Source organism: Eubalaena glacialis, chromosome 18 (genome assembly GCF_028564815.1).
Source record: "Eubalaena glacialis isolate mEubGla1 chromosome 18, mEubGla1.1.hap2.+ XY, whole genome shotgun sequence".
Lineage (NCBI taxonomy): Eukaryota > Metazoa > Chordata > Mammalia > Artiodactyla > Balaenidae > Eubalaena > Eubalaena glacialis.
The window spans coordinates 53,171,496-53,184,950 of NC_083733.1; the positions used below are offsets into that span (position 1 = coordinate 53,171,496).

At 46.0% G+C, this 13,455-nt stretch overlaps 1 pseudogene; it reads left to right on the top strand.

The window, feature by feature from the left end:
- The first annotated feature begins 10,328 nt into the window (after positions 1–10,328).
- Positions 10,329–11,105, top strand: LOC133078949 (TLC domain-containing protein 3A-like; annotated as a pseudogene).
- The last annotated feature ends 2,350 nt before the right edge of the window (positions 11,106–13,455 follow it).

The following is a 13,455-nucleotide window of genomic DNA, read 5'->3' on the forward strand; positions in this document are numbered from 1 at the left end:
GGCTGGACGAGCAGCTGGCTGATACGAATTCCTAGGCTATGCATGATTTCTTGTCTTTCCAGCCAATCAGGAATGGGAGCGGAGGAACAGCTTTGTTTTTTTTTTTTTCTTTCAGTACTTTGAAAATGTCATTCTAATGTCTCCTGGTTTCAATTATTTCTGATTAGAAGATAATCCTTTGTTGATAACGCTATATTGTATAACTGAAATTTGGTAAGAGGGTCAAATATAAATGTCCTCTCACACACACACAAAGGTAAATAAATATGTGAGGTGATGGATGGGGGAATCCTTTCACAATGTATATGTATATCAAATCATCATGTTGTACACTTTAAATACCTTACACTTTTATTTGTCAATTATACCTCAATAAAACCAGAAAAATAAAGGAGATAGTTTTAGGGGGTTTTTTTGTTCCCTTGAACTTCAGGGTGCCTTTTCTCTGTGGCCGCTGTGATGGTTAGTTAATTTTATGTATCAACTTGGCTAGGCTATGGTGCCCAGTTGTTTGATGTTACTGTGACAGTAGTTCATATCTGTGGTTAACATTTACAATCAGTTGACGTTAAGTAAAACAGATTACCATTCATAATGTGGGTGGGGCTCTTCCAATCTGTTAAAGCCTTAAGAGGGACAACTGAGGTTTCCTGGAATTCTGCCTCAAGACTGTAACGTAGAAGTCCTGCCTGAGTTTCCACACTGCTGACCTGCCCTACGCATTTCGGAGTAAAGATGACAACGTCAACTCTTATTTGAATTTCCAGGCTGCCAGTCTGCTCTACAAATTTCAGATTTGCCATCCCGCACAATCACATAAGCCAATTTCTTAAAATAAATCTCATTCTCTCCCTCACCCTCCCTCTCTCTCTCTCTATCTCCCTATCTTTCTATCTCATCTCTATTCTGTTCTCTGGAGAATCCTGATGGATACAGCTGCTTTAAAGATTTTCTCTCCCGACCTTTCTGAGCTTCTGGAATCTCTGGATTAACGTTTTTCCATGATTTAGAGAAAATTTTCAGCCATTATCTTTTCACATATTGAATCTGTTCTGTACCAGAGCTCCGCTACATATAGGACTCCAATTACAACTATGTTAGACAACTAGATAGTGTCTGATAGCACTCAGACAGTGTGATCCTTTTCCTTCCTTTTCCTCTCTGTGCTTCAGTTTGGATAATTTCTATTAAATTGGTTTGAATATATTGATCTTTTCTACTGCATCCAGGATGTTGTTAAGCCCAGCAAAATAATTCTTAATTTCCGATACTGTATTTTTCAGCTGTGCATTTGGCTATGCACTCCAGCCTTCAACCTGCCACACCAGCCCATTTGACTTTAAAAAGCTTTTCTCATTTCTCTTTCCCCAGAACAGTCCCTCTGTCACAGGCCCAACTCTTTATCCACCTGTGCCAACATTTGGTTAAAATCCCCAGAAAGGAGAAAAACTGTCTGATTTCTGTTTACTTAAGATGGATCCTTTGTTCACTGGAAGTTAGCTTCTTGAGATTTTACCCTTTACATTCCATAGTTCTTTGATGACTTTAAAATATGAATTTTTAGTTTATTCCTTTATTCATAATTGTTATGGAGGAAAACGTTCTGCCATGACCTTCTACATCCTCCAGGCATGGAATTTGGACCTTTTAAGAGAGTAGTCAGATCTTGTGCTTTCCTGCTTAATATCTCCAATGGCTTCCCTTCACACTTCAGATCCAAACTCCACACCATGAACATGGCTACCATGACCTCATGGCTCTGGGTGATATGTTCCCTGCTCACCATTCCACACTGACTTCTTAACATATTCCCATGGCTATCCTCCAGGCTTGCTGGCTTTTCCCCTTTTCCTACTCTTTCTTACCTCGGGAAGATTACACTTGGTATTCTGTCTGCTTGATTCTCTCTTCTCCTGATAATTCTATAGCCCTCTCCTTCTCATGCTTCAGGCAGGCCGCAGCTCAAATGTCACCTCTTAAGAGAGGCTTTTCCTAGATACATGCACCCCTATGTTCATAGCAGCACTATTTACAATAGCCAAGACATGGAAACAACCTAAATGTCCATCGACAGATGAATGGATAAAAAAGATGCGGTATATATATATATACAATGGAATACTACTCAGCCATAAAAAATAATGAAATAATGCCATTGCAGCTACATGGATGGACCTAGAGATGATCATAGTAAGTGAAGTAAATCAGAAAGAGAAAGACAAATATCATATGATATCACTTGTATGTGGAATCGAAAATACGGCACAAATGAACTTATCTATGAAACAGAAACAGACTCACAGACATAGAGAACAGACTTGTGATTGGCAAGGGGTTGGGGAGTTATGGAGTGGGAGTTTAGGAATAGCAGATGCGAACTATTATATGGATAAACGACAAGGTCCTACTGTATAGCACAGGGAAATATATTCAATATCCTGTGATAAACCATAATGGAAAAGAATATGAAAAAGTATATATATATGTATATATCTGTATAACTGAATCACTTTGCTGTACACCAGAAACGAACACAACATTGTGAATCAACTATACTTCAATAAACTTTCACAACCCCCCCGCCAAAAGAGAGGTTTTCCTGAACGCATTATCATATGTGTCTCCCTCCCATCCTCCAGCCTCCTTTATATTATTTATGATGGTCCGAAGTAACCTTGTCAAGTTGCGTTTTCTTATTTATGTTCTAACTTCCCTCAAAATAACATATATTTTCTGAAGTCATGGCCTAATCTGTCCCATTCAGCACTGAGTCCTGTGACCCTAGCCCAATGCCTAGCACACAGGAAGTGTGCAATAACCTGTTGAATGAATGAATGGATGAAGCCTCCAGGATACTAACAGGAGCTGTTAGTACGTGGGGTCGTGTAAAGGCATATACCAACCACACAAATACATATACACAGTCACGCAGAAGGCATCACATGGACCGCTCCCAGAAGAGATGGCAGAGGGGAGGCTTCCTCCATGGGGCAGGGACAGGGTACTACTGTCCAAATCCAAGTCCAAAAGTTCCCAGGGGAGCAAGAAGGCCTGGTACTATGAGGGGCGCAGGACACGCCAAAAAGGTCTCCCGGCTCATGGTTCTGCTAGGTGTTCTGAGTTGTCTTGTGGCACAAAGATGAACAGCAGCACTAAGTGGCCTAGAATGATGGCCACGTTGCTGAAGCCCGAGGCCAACTTAGAATTTTTCTTTGCTCTGACTTTGTTTTCCAAACTGTTTGCTTTCCATGTCTGTGGAGGTGAAGACAGGCTGATGTCTTTCTAAAAAGGGGCAAAATAAAGGAAGGGTCCCCTGGAGAGAACCTGGAGCCCACGATCAGGGTCAGGGGAGGAAGGATGAGGTGGAGGAGAGGAGGAAGCAATGGAGTGAGATGGTGCAGGGGGCCTGGGCAGGACCAGGTAGGAAGGGGCACACGGGGATCTGAGGGAAGAAGCAGGGTCAGCAGGATGGTGAACAGGGTCGGGACAAATCCCAGGGTAGCAGGGAGGGTGGGATGGAGAAAGGGTTGGGGCTAGTACTAGAGAGGAGGGGGAGCTGGGCAGGGGCCAGCTCCTGTGGCACCCATGGAAGGGGAAAGGGGGCAGGCTTGGGGGTGCTCTGCAGAGGCAGAACTATGGCTCATCCCCACTCACCAAGCAGGAGAACTCTGGCAGTTTTCCCCAGTGGGAAGAAGTAGAAAACTGAAAAAATGGACAGCAGCGTGTAGTCCTTCACAGGAATATTGAAGGCTGTCTTGTAGACGGGCTGCATCACAGTGACCTTGAACTCTGTGGCCCAGACATCAGCCACAGCAGCCATGGACTCCAGCAGAGGGGGTGGGGTGTACAGAGGGACCAAGAAAGGTCAGCAGATGCTGAGTAACGGGGACTCGCAGAACCAACCCCACCAATAGGAGGGTGCTGGAAATACTTGCCCCACAATGACCCTGGCCACCACTATGGGAAAATGGACACTGTGACACCACAATGGCTCCATATAATACTCCCACTGGCCCTATAACACCCTCCAAGTAACTTAGAAACCCTGCATGTTTCTTCTGTCTCCCTAAACCCATTCCTGCTCTCCAATAACGTGCTCCATCCCGGTTTGCCGGTGCTGTCCAGTTAGTTAAGCCTGGTCTTACCCAATTATTGAGCACTCCCCTTTTAGTCTAAAAAGTGCTCAGTTTGGAGGTTAAATTAAATGGTCACTTTAGCCCAGTGATGCTAAAACTTGAGCATACAACTGAGTCACCTGGAGGACTTATTGAAACAGAAAGCTGAGCCCCATCCCCAGAGTTGCTGATTCCTTAGCTCTGGGGCAGGGTTCAAGAATGTGCATTTCTAACAAGTTCCCAGGTGAGGCTGCTACTGCAGGCTAGGGACCAGGCTTTGAGAACCACTGCTTTAGATGATTACTTACTCTCTGCACCCCTCTAACCCTCTCGTCACTTCTGTAATCCTTTGTCTGTACCTGTTGCAGCAAAAATAGAAATGTGACTTTTCTGATAAACAAGGAAAATAAGCAACAATGAACAGGCAGGGGAAACAGCATAAACAGGCCTGAAAGAGTTAAGCAATCTTGGTTATTCTTTAGCTGTTACTACTAACACACACTTGTAGCTAGACTTGTCCTTCACAAAGCTAAACAAAGCTCTCTGATTCCATAGGAATTGTACCCTGCACCCAGCATTTACTCTCGCTGCATTCTCTTGTAGCAAATCACCCCTTGTAGCTGTTTACATTTCAGAAAGGAGGTCACAGGCCGGTAACCCAGGGTTGAACGGACCCAATTACCAGGCTGCCTGATGCCAGCAGTGACTGTTTTAAAATGTTGCAAGAAGAAGAAGAATGCAAGACCTTCACCACTTTGATCCTTATCACTTACCCTGGACTGCGAGTTCCACCTATAAGACCCTCGGTAATTCCCCAGGATGGGGTGGGGCAGTTCTTGAGGTGCTAGCCTACTGTGTCTTCCCTTTGCCTGGCAAAGAAAATAAAAAGCCTCTCTACTTCTTATCTTCCAAATCTCTGTCTCCATATTTTTATTAGGCATCAGTGCATAGGGAGCCAAGATTTGGCAACATACCTCATATTCCCCATCCTGTAACTCTGTCCTGGTCCTGCTTCACTCCTCTCCCTGATCCTGTAACACTCTTCCTGTCCGTTATAACACTTCCCATAACCCATCCATCCTCCCATAACCTCCCTGTTCCCCATAACCCCCTTCCTGCTCCCCATAGCCCCCTCCTATAACTTCTCTGTCCTACACTCCCCTGCCTCTATACACCCTTCAATTTTTTCATATAAATTCCTTCCTGTCTCCCCCAGAACCCCTTCTTGAGACTCCATAACCTCCCCCTGGTCCTTTCCTAACCCTCTCCCTATCCCACAAGAACCTCCTTATCCCATGTAACCCTCTCCTGGACCCCTATAATCTTCTCTTTGTCTCCCATAACCTTTTCCCATTCTTTTCTAACCTCCAGCCTCCTTCCCACATCTTTCCCCTCCTTCTTCCAACTTTCCCCAAAGTTTTTTGGGGAAAATCCCTTCCTTTTCCCCAAAAACTTTCCTGCGACCCTACAATTCCCTCCTGGACACTCAGACACCCATCATCCCCCTGTCTATCCCATATTAGCTCTGGCTGTCCTCTCCTGACTCCCTCCCTGTTCCCTTAAACTCCCCACTATTTCCCGATCATCACCCACAGTTAATGCCACAGCTGTCCGCTCATCCTAGTCCTGGGGCTGCCCTGGCGAGTCGAGTCACAGCGGTGGCGTGGCCTCTGTTGGTTACCACTTTATTGTGATTGGCTTCCCTGATACGGAGGATGCTGGGAGGGCGGTGCCTCAAGCATTTAGACCCAGATTCTGGTTGGGTCAATGTACTAAGGAAGCATTACTTAGGCACGCTCCCCCACCCCTGTTCTCTGCCTGTCCTCTTGATTGATTCAATGAACAAAGATGTGGGGTTTCAACTATTTGCCTTTTTAAAAAAATTAATTTAGTTACTTATTTTTAGCTGTGTTGGGTCTTTGTGGCTACGCGCGGGCTTTCTCTAGTTGCAGCGAACGGGGGCTACTCTTCGTTGCAGTGGCAGGCTTCTCATCGCGGTGGCTTCTCTTGTTGCGGAGCACGGGCTCTAGGCGCGCGGGCTTCAGTAGTTGCGGCTCGCGGGCTCTAGAGCGCAGGCTCAGTAGTTGAAGCGCATTAGTTACTCCGTGGCATGTGGGATCTTCCCGGACCAGGGCTCGAACCCATGTCCCCTGCATTGGCAGATAGATTCTTAACCACTGCGCCACCAGGAAAGTCCTCAACTATTTGCTTTTGTTGTTGTTCCCAGTTTGAACTCCTGATTGACTCAGTGAATGAAGTGGGTGGGCCTCAAGTACTGGCTAGTACATTCTGGGCTGATTCTTTGATAGGCAAAGGGCAGGATGTAATTTTTTTTAACATGGAAGTATTGGAAGCCTACAGTGCACCAGGCAGTGCTCTGCTCTTGAAGGCCAAGTGGCAACCAAGAGAGACAAAGCCACGGCCCTCCCGGAGTTTGCAGTTCATGGGGAAGATGGGGAGATGTACAGGGAAAACCTGAATAAATAAACTAAATGATTTCAGAGAGGACCAAGGGCTATGGGAAATAACTAGGACATAAGGGATAGGGACCCAGGAGGGTGACACAAGGTGATATGGGGAGTGAGGAGGTCAAGGAAGACCTGTCTGGGGAGAGGACATCCAAGCCTGGATAAGGGGCTAGCCATGAGAAGATCAGGGTGAAAGAGTTCCAGGCAGGGGGGATGGCAAGTGCAAAGGTCCTGAGGTGGGAAAGAGAGTTGTGTGATCCAGAAACAGAAACAAAGGCAGTGCGGCTAGAGTGTGGAGGCAAGAGGAGAGGAGCAGACCAAGGCAGACCCTGAACACCTGGGTGAGGGATTTGGGTTTGATCCCAAGAGCCATGGGAACATGGAGGGTTTAAGCCAAGGAAGGAGAGAATCTGATTTAGGTTGTGGGGTTGCTCCGGCTGCCCTGAGCAGAATGGAGAGTGGAAGCCAGAAGGTTTCTGTTTTGCCTGAGGACAGAGCCTGGCAGTTTCATTCTTAGAAAGAATGGGGCAGTGCCCTGACCCCTGGGTCCCTTGGACATGGTGGGATTTGGATATGGAAAGGGAGAGCATCTGGCAGAGAGAAGGCGCCAGGAAACCTCAGCCAGGAACAAGCCACGTGGGACCTGAGTGTGTCTGTATCTGTCTGTGCATGTGTGTGTCGATCTCCTAAGATGATGGACTCAGCGATGCCCTTCACATCTTAGGCAGTCACCCTCGTCAGTCCCTGCAAGCATGGAAGCTGGAAGGTGTAGGGGTCGTGTAGGCAGAAATCATACTGCCCTACGGTGCCCCTCATCTCATACCAGAGAAATCGCCAACACAGGCCAATAAGAATGAGAACCCCCTTCCATGGCTGAGAGTTCCTTGGCTGGTGTATTTCTTGCCTGGTGGATCCCACGGCTGGTGGTCATGTGTCTCTTGGCCAGTGGGCTACATCCCAGGGAGACCATCACTCCCTCTAACCACTAAGGGTTTACTGTGCAACACTGCCCAGAGCCATTGCTTGGTGGAGTGTCAGCAAGCAAGAGTGAACTTCAAGGGCTGTGCCGCCTCATGCTCTCCCCAGGGGCTCACCCAACTTCTGAAGTTCCCTTAGATTACACAATCTAGAGTCTGCTTTATCCACAAAACCAGGTATAAGGGCAGGACTAGGAGAAAAGCTGAAAACAGAGCTAGGTACTTGTGCCTGGAGCCTGCCTACTGTAAAAGATTAGTAAAAAGAAATCTTAATCAAGTAGAGCTAGAAGACCAGAAGGGGGCGCTCTTGTGCCCTGCATCAATAGCAGAGCCCAACAGGAAGAAGAAAGATGCCTCTTCTTTCCTGACAAGGATTCAGTCAATGAAAAGCCCTCAGCTCTTTGTTTACTATAGCTTTCCCAACTTCCTTTTCCCCACTTAAAAGTGTCCCCCTTCCCTTGGATTTCGGGGACTTGCACATGGCTCGCCATGGTCGCAGACCCCAATTGCAATTCTCTGCTGATCCCAAATAAACCCATCTTTGCTGGAGAATTATCTGGCAGTCTATTTGTTTCAGGTCAGTGCTACTCTGTGCTTCTTGTTCTGTAAAAGAATTGGTTTTCTTCTTGCAACCAATGAATACAGATGGATTCCTACATTCTTGCTAAAATTTGTTGACAACAGTCTTTTTAATTTTGGTTTTAATTTGAATTTCCCTAATGACGAAGGATGTCAATCACCCTGCACATGCTATGGCCGCGTCGAAATTATATTTTGTGAAATGCATGTTCATGTTTTTGTTCATTAAAAAAGCTGAACTGCTTGCTTTTTTCTTTTTGCAAATATTTTCTTTCAATTTGTGATGACTTTTCACATTCTTAGTGGTGTCTTCACAAGAAGTGTTAAATTTTAATAAAATCCAATTATTTTAAATATTATGCTTAGGTTTTTTTGAGTCTTGTTTAGTAAATCTTTGTCTACCTATCCAAAGGTTATAAAAAATACTCTCCTGTGTTTTCTCATAGAAGTTTTATAGTTTTAGCTTTCATATCTAGGTCTGTGATCCATCCTGAATTAATTTCATAGCTAGCATCCTGGACAGCACAGTTGTAGGCTGACATTATGCAAAAAATGATGTGGTATGAAGTAAGGAAGGATTCAAGATTCATTTTTTCACTATATTGATACACAGTTTCATTAGCATTAATTGACAAGACTTTCCTGACCCCATTGTATTAAACTGGCAACTTTGTCTTAAACCAAGTGACTGTGTACATGTTAGTCTATGTCTGCACTCTTTGTTTTGCTTCACTGGTCTCTTTGTCTTTATTTATACCAATATCACACCGTCATACTGTAGGTCTTACAGTAAGCATTGAAAGTTATATAGTGTGAACCCCCAACCATGTTCTTCTTCAAGATTGTTGTAGCTCTTCTAGAGGCTTTGATTTTCCCCATATGTTTTATTTTATTTATTTATTTTTTTAAATAAATTTATTTTATTTATTTATTTTTGGCTGCTTTGGTTCTTTGTTGCTGTGCGTGGCTTTCTCTATTTGCAGCGAGCAGGGGTTACTCTTCAGTGCGGTGTGTGGGCTTCTCATCACGGTGGCTTCTCTTATTGTGGAGCACAGGCTCTAGGCACGTGGGCTTCAGTAGTTGTGGCACGCGGGCTCAGTAGTTGTGGCTCACGGGCTGTAGAGCTCAGGCTCAGTAGTGGTGGCGCATGGGCTTAGTTGCTCCACGGCATGTGGGATCTTCCCGGGCCAGGGCTCGAACCCGTGTCCCCTGCATTGGCAGGCGGATTCTTAACCACTGCGCCACCAGGGAAGCGCTATTTTATTTTATTTTTAATTTTTATTGGAGTATAGTTGATTTACAATGTTGTGTTAGTTTCAGGTGTACAGTAAAGTGAGTTAGTTATACATATACATAGATCCACTCTTTTTTAGACTCTTTTCCCATATAGGCCATTACAGAATATTGAGTAGAGTTCCCTGTGCTATACAGTAGGTCCTTATTAGTTATCTGTTTTATATATAGTAGTGTGTGTATGTCAATCCCAATCTCCCAACTTATCCCTACCCCCCCCAAACACTTTAGAATCAAATTGTCATGTTCTATAAACATGCTTATCATGTTTATTGCTTCTCCTTCCAGTGAGGCAAACTTTCTAATCCAACCCCAGCTACTCATTTTGGCAAGAATTCAGAAAAATCTTATGGGGAAAACTGGCAGGCAGGAAAACCCAATTGCACACATTCAGCTCCTTTAGTTTCTAATCTCTCATGTCTCCCTAATAGCCATTAACGCTCCACTGGTTTTTCTTTACCAAACAGAGTCCCTCAGCTCGTGTTAAGCCCAGTCTTCCACGTCCCCTTGCCGAGACTCAACAAGTGCCCCAGGGAGTGACCACCAATGTCCACTTAAGGAGGAAGGGCTCCTTATTCTCTGGAATTTAATTCTTTTAGACTTACTTGCATCCAAAGCCCTTCACCATCTTTAAAAAATATAAATTTCTTAGTTTCTCCCTTTTTTCCCCTAGCTGTTATGGAGGGGGACTGTGATATTGCAATTTATAAAAATAAATACAGCAGCGCCCGGCGGCGGCCGGAATCGCGGCGGGCCGGGGCCGGGGCCGGGGCCGGGGCCGGAGGGCGGAGGGTAGAAATAGGGGCGGGCGGGCCGTGCCAGGGCCGGAGCTGCGCGCGCGGAGCCGACCGAGCCACGCCGAGGACACCGAGCGAGGCGCCCGACCCCGAGCACCCATGCTGCTGCCGCTGGCCTGGGGCTCGCTCTTCTTCCCGGGGCTCTTCGGGCTCTGCACCTGGGGGCTGCGGCGCGCGCGGCCCGCCTGGACCCACAACGACTGCGTGATAATCTGCACCAGGCTGGTTTCTTCAGTGCAGGCTGGGTTGGCCACCGGGTCTGCGATCATCATCATCCGTTCCTGGAGCCACGTGATCACCGACAGACACTGGCTTGCCTGAGAATATGTCTGGTTTTTGATTCCATACATGATCTAGGACTCCTACGCCATGTACCTCTGTGATTGGTACCGAACTGGGGACCAGAGCAGCAGACATTCCCTCGCCATTTTTCGAAACTTCCTCAGTAAAAACCGCCTCATGATCACGCAGCATGCAGTTATTCTGTTTGTCCTTGTGCCGGTTGCACAGAGGCTTAGGGGAGAGCTTGGGGACTTCTTTGCTGGCTGCATCTTCACGGCAGAATTGAGTACTCCATTTGTGTCGCTGGGCAGAGTTCTGATTCAGCCAAAGCAGCAGCACACCCTGCTGTACAAGGTGAATGGAATCCTCACGCTGACCACCTTCTTCTTATGTCGGATCCTCCTTTTCCCCTTCATGTACTGGTCCTACGGCCATCAGCAGGGACTGAGCCTGCTCCAAGTGCCCTTCCACATTCCTTTCTACTGCAGTGTGGCCAACGCCTTCCTCATCGCTCCCCAGATCTACGGGTTCTCTCTGCTGTGCAAGAAGGCATCCCGGCTCTTTGATGCTCCCCCAGCCAAAAAGGATGGTTAATTGCTCCCATGAGTCAGGCAGTGAGGGCGCCTCCTCATACTCGCTGCCTTGCCCACTCAGTGCTCCCGTGGACCAAACTGCAGATTGTGCCCTGCGTGGCCTCAGCCTTTTGGGCATTGACAAGCAGAGGGATTTGAGTTTTTTCTAAAGAGTATTCCTATCACCTCCCGCATCTAACCTGCCCCTTTTGCAAGAGCACTTTTTTCTTCTTCTTTTTTTTTGATTTTGAATTGCTTTTTTTTTTTTTAACATCTGTATTGGAGTATAATTGCTTTACAATGGTGTGTTAATTTCTGCTTTATAACAAAGTGAATCAGTTATACATATACATACATTCCCATATCTCTTCCCTCTTGCATCTCCCTCCCTCCCACCCTCCCTATCCCACCCCTCTAGGTGGTCACAAAGCACTGAGCTGATCTCCCTGTGCTATGCGGTTGCTTCCCACCAGCTATCTATTTTACGTTTGGTAGTGTATATATGTCCATGCCACTCTCTCACTTTGTCACAGCTTACCCTTCCCCCTCCCCATATCCTCAAGTCCATTCTCTAGTAGGTCTGTGTCTTTATTCCCGTCTTGCCACTAGGTTCTTCATGCCTTTTTTTTTTCCCTTAGATTCCATATATGTGTGTTAGCATACTGTATTTGTTTTTCTCTTTCTGACTTACTTCACTCTGTATGACAGACTCTAACTCCATCCACCTCACTACAAATAGCTCAATTTCGTTTCTTTTTATGACTGAGTAATATTCCATTGTATATATGTGCCACATCTTCTTTATCCATTCATCCAATGATGGACACTTAGGTTGCTTCCATATCCTGGCTATTGTAAATAGAGCTGCAATGAACATTTTGGTACATGACTCTTTTTGAATTATGGTTTCTCTTAGTAACAACTATTGGATCCCGTCAGACCTCCACTGGCAGCAAGGTGGTTTTAATGCGAAGCCCAAGGATCCTTCCCTGGGTCTTATTTCAAGGACTCCGGGAGGTAGAAGCATGGGGTGTGCAGATAGGTGGACCAAGGTGATAAGGAGCTGGGCACCTGCCTGCTCCTCGTATTGGCGGCTCCCCACCTTTCCAGCCACTCAGGGAGTGGCCACACATACTGGGCCAGCAGAAGCAAGTGATGACTTGCTTCTTTTCTTGTGATGTTGGCCTGGGAAAATCGTTGTGGGTAGGTAGTTTTTTTATTGTTTACTAGATAACCCGTTGGTCCTTTGCCTCATCCTTTCATCCATGTGCCAACATTGAATTCCCCTGTCTACCGACTTCCAATCAGAAGTCTCACTGGCGGGGTGGGGTAGGTGGCAGGGATGGGAACCTGAAGCACCTGAGTAGGTAGGAAGGCCAATAGGTCAGCACCTCTGCAGGCTGACTTGGTTAGACCAGCATCAAGCTTGTGAGCTTGTTGTTGTCAACAGTCACAGATACTATTCCCTTTTTAGCATGTCCCTCAAGCCCAGCTTTCCCCATATCCCCACACAGGATGCTCTTGTTAAAAACTATAGGGGTAAAGTGAAATGACGGCTACCAAGCTATTCACTGGGTAACCCCACTCTTTGACACTGTCCTTTTCATATGAAGCTGAACGGGCTGCTGTATTCCAAACCATGAGATGTCTCATCTAGACTGCCTCCTGATAAGCCAGAGCTTGTGGTCCAAAGCCTGTTCCTATCTGACTTACTGCCATTTAGCCATGGAAGGCTGGAAAGCAAGAGTGCAAGTCAGCCCTGGCCAAATTATGTTCTGTGGACTGACTCTTTCACCCACTATTTGCAAATAGGATCCTCTGGTGCCAACACTAATTGTTCCTGAACAACAAGGATGGGTTTTAGAAACTGCTACCATGAAGTTTTTTCCCAAGCAGAAGTGAAAACCTAGATTTTTTTTTTTTTTAATTTATTTATTTATTTTTGGCTGTGTTGGGTTTCTGTGCGAGGGCTTTCTCTAGTTGTGGAGAGCGAGGGCCACTCTTCATCGCGGTGCACTGGCCTTTCACTGTTGCGGCCTCTCTTGTCGCGGAGCACAGGCTCCAGACGCGCAGGCTCAGTAGTTGTGGCTCACAGGCCTAGTCGCTCCACGGCATGTGGGATCTTCCCATACCAGGGCTCGAACCCGTGTCCCCTGCATTGGCAGGCAGATTCTCAACCACTGCGCCACCAGGGAAGCCCTAGATTTTTTAAAGTGACTTTTAATTCATTTTTGTCTGTGAACTTTTAAAGTACTGAGTGTGTAAAAGTGTCTCAAATTTTGACTATTTCAGTCTTTAATGGGTGCCATTTAAAAAACATAAAATGCTGTAATTTTTTTTTACCTTTTTGTTTACTATCAGTATCTTTATAA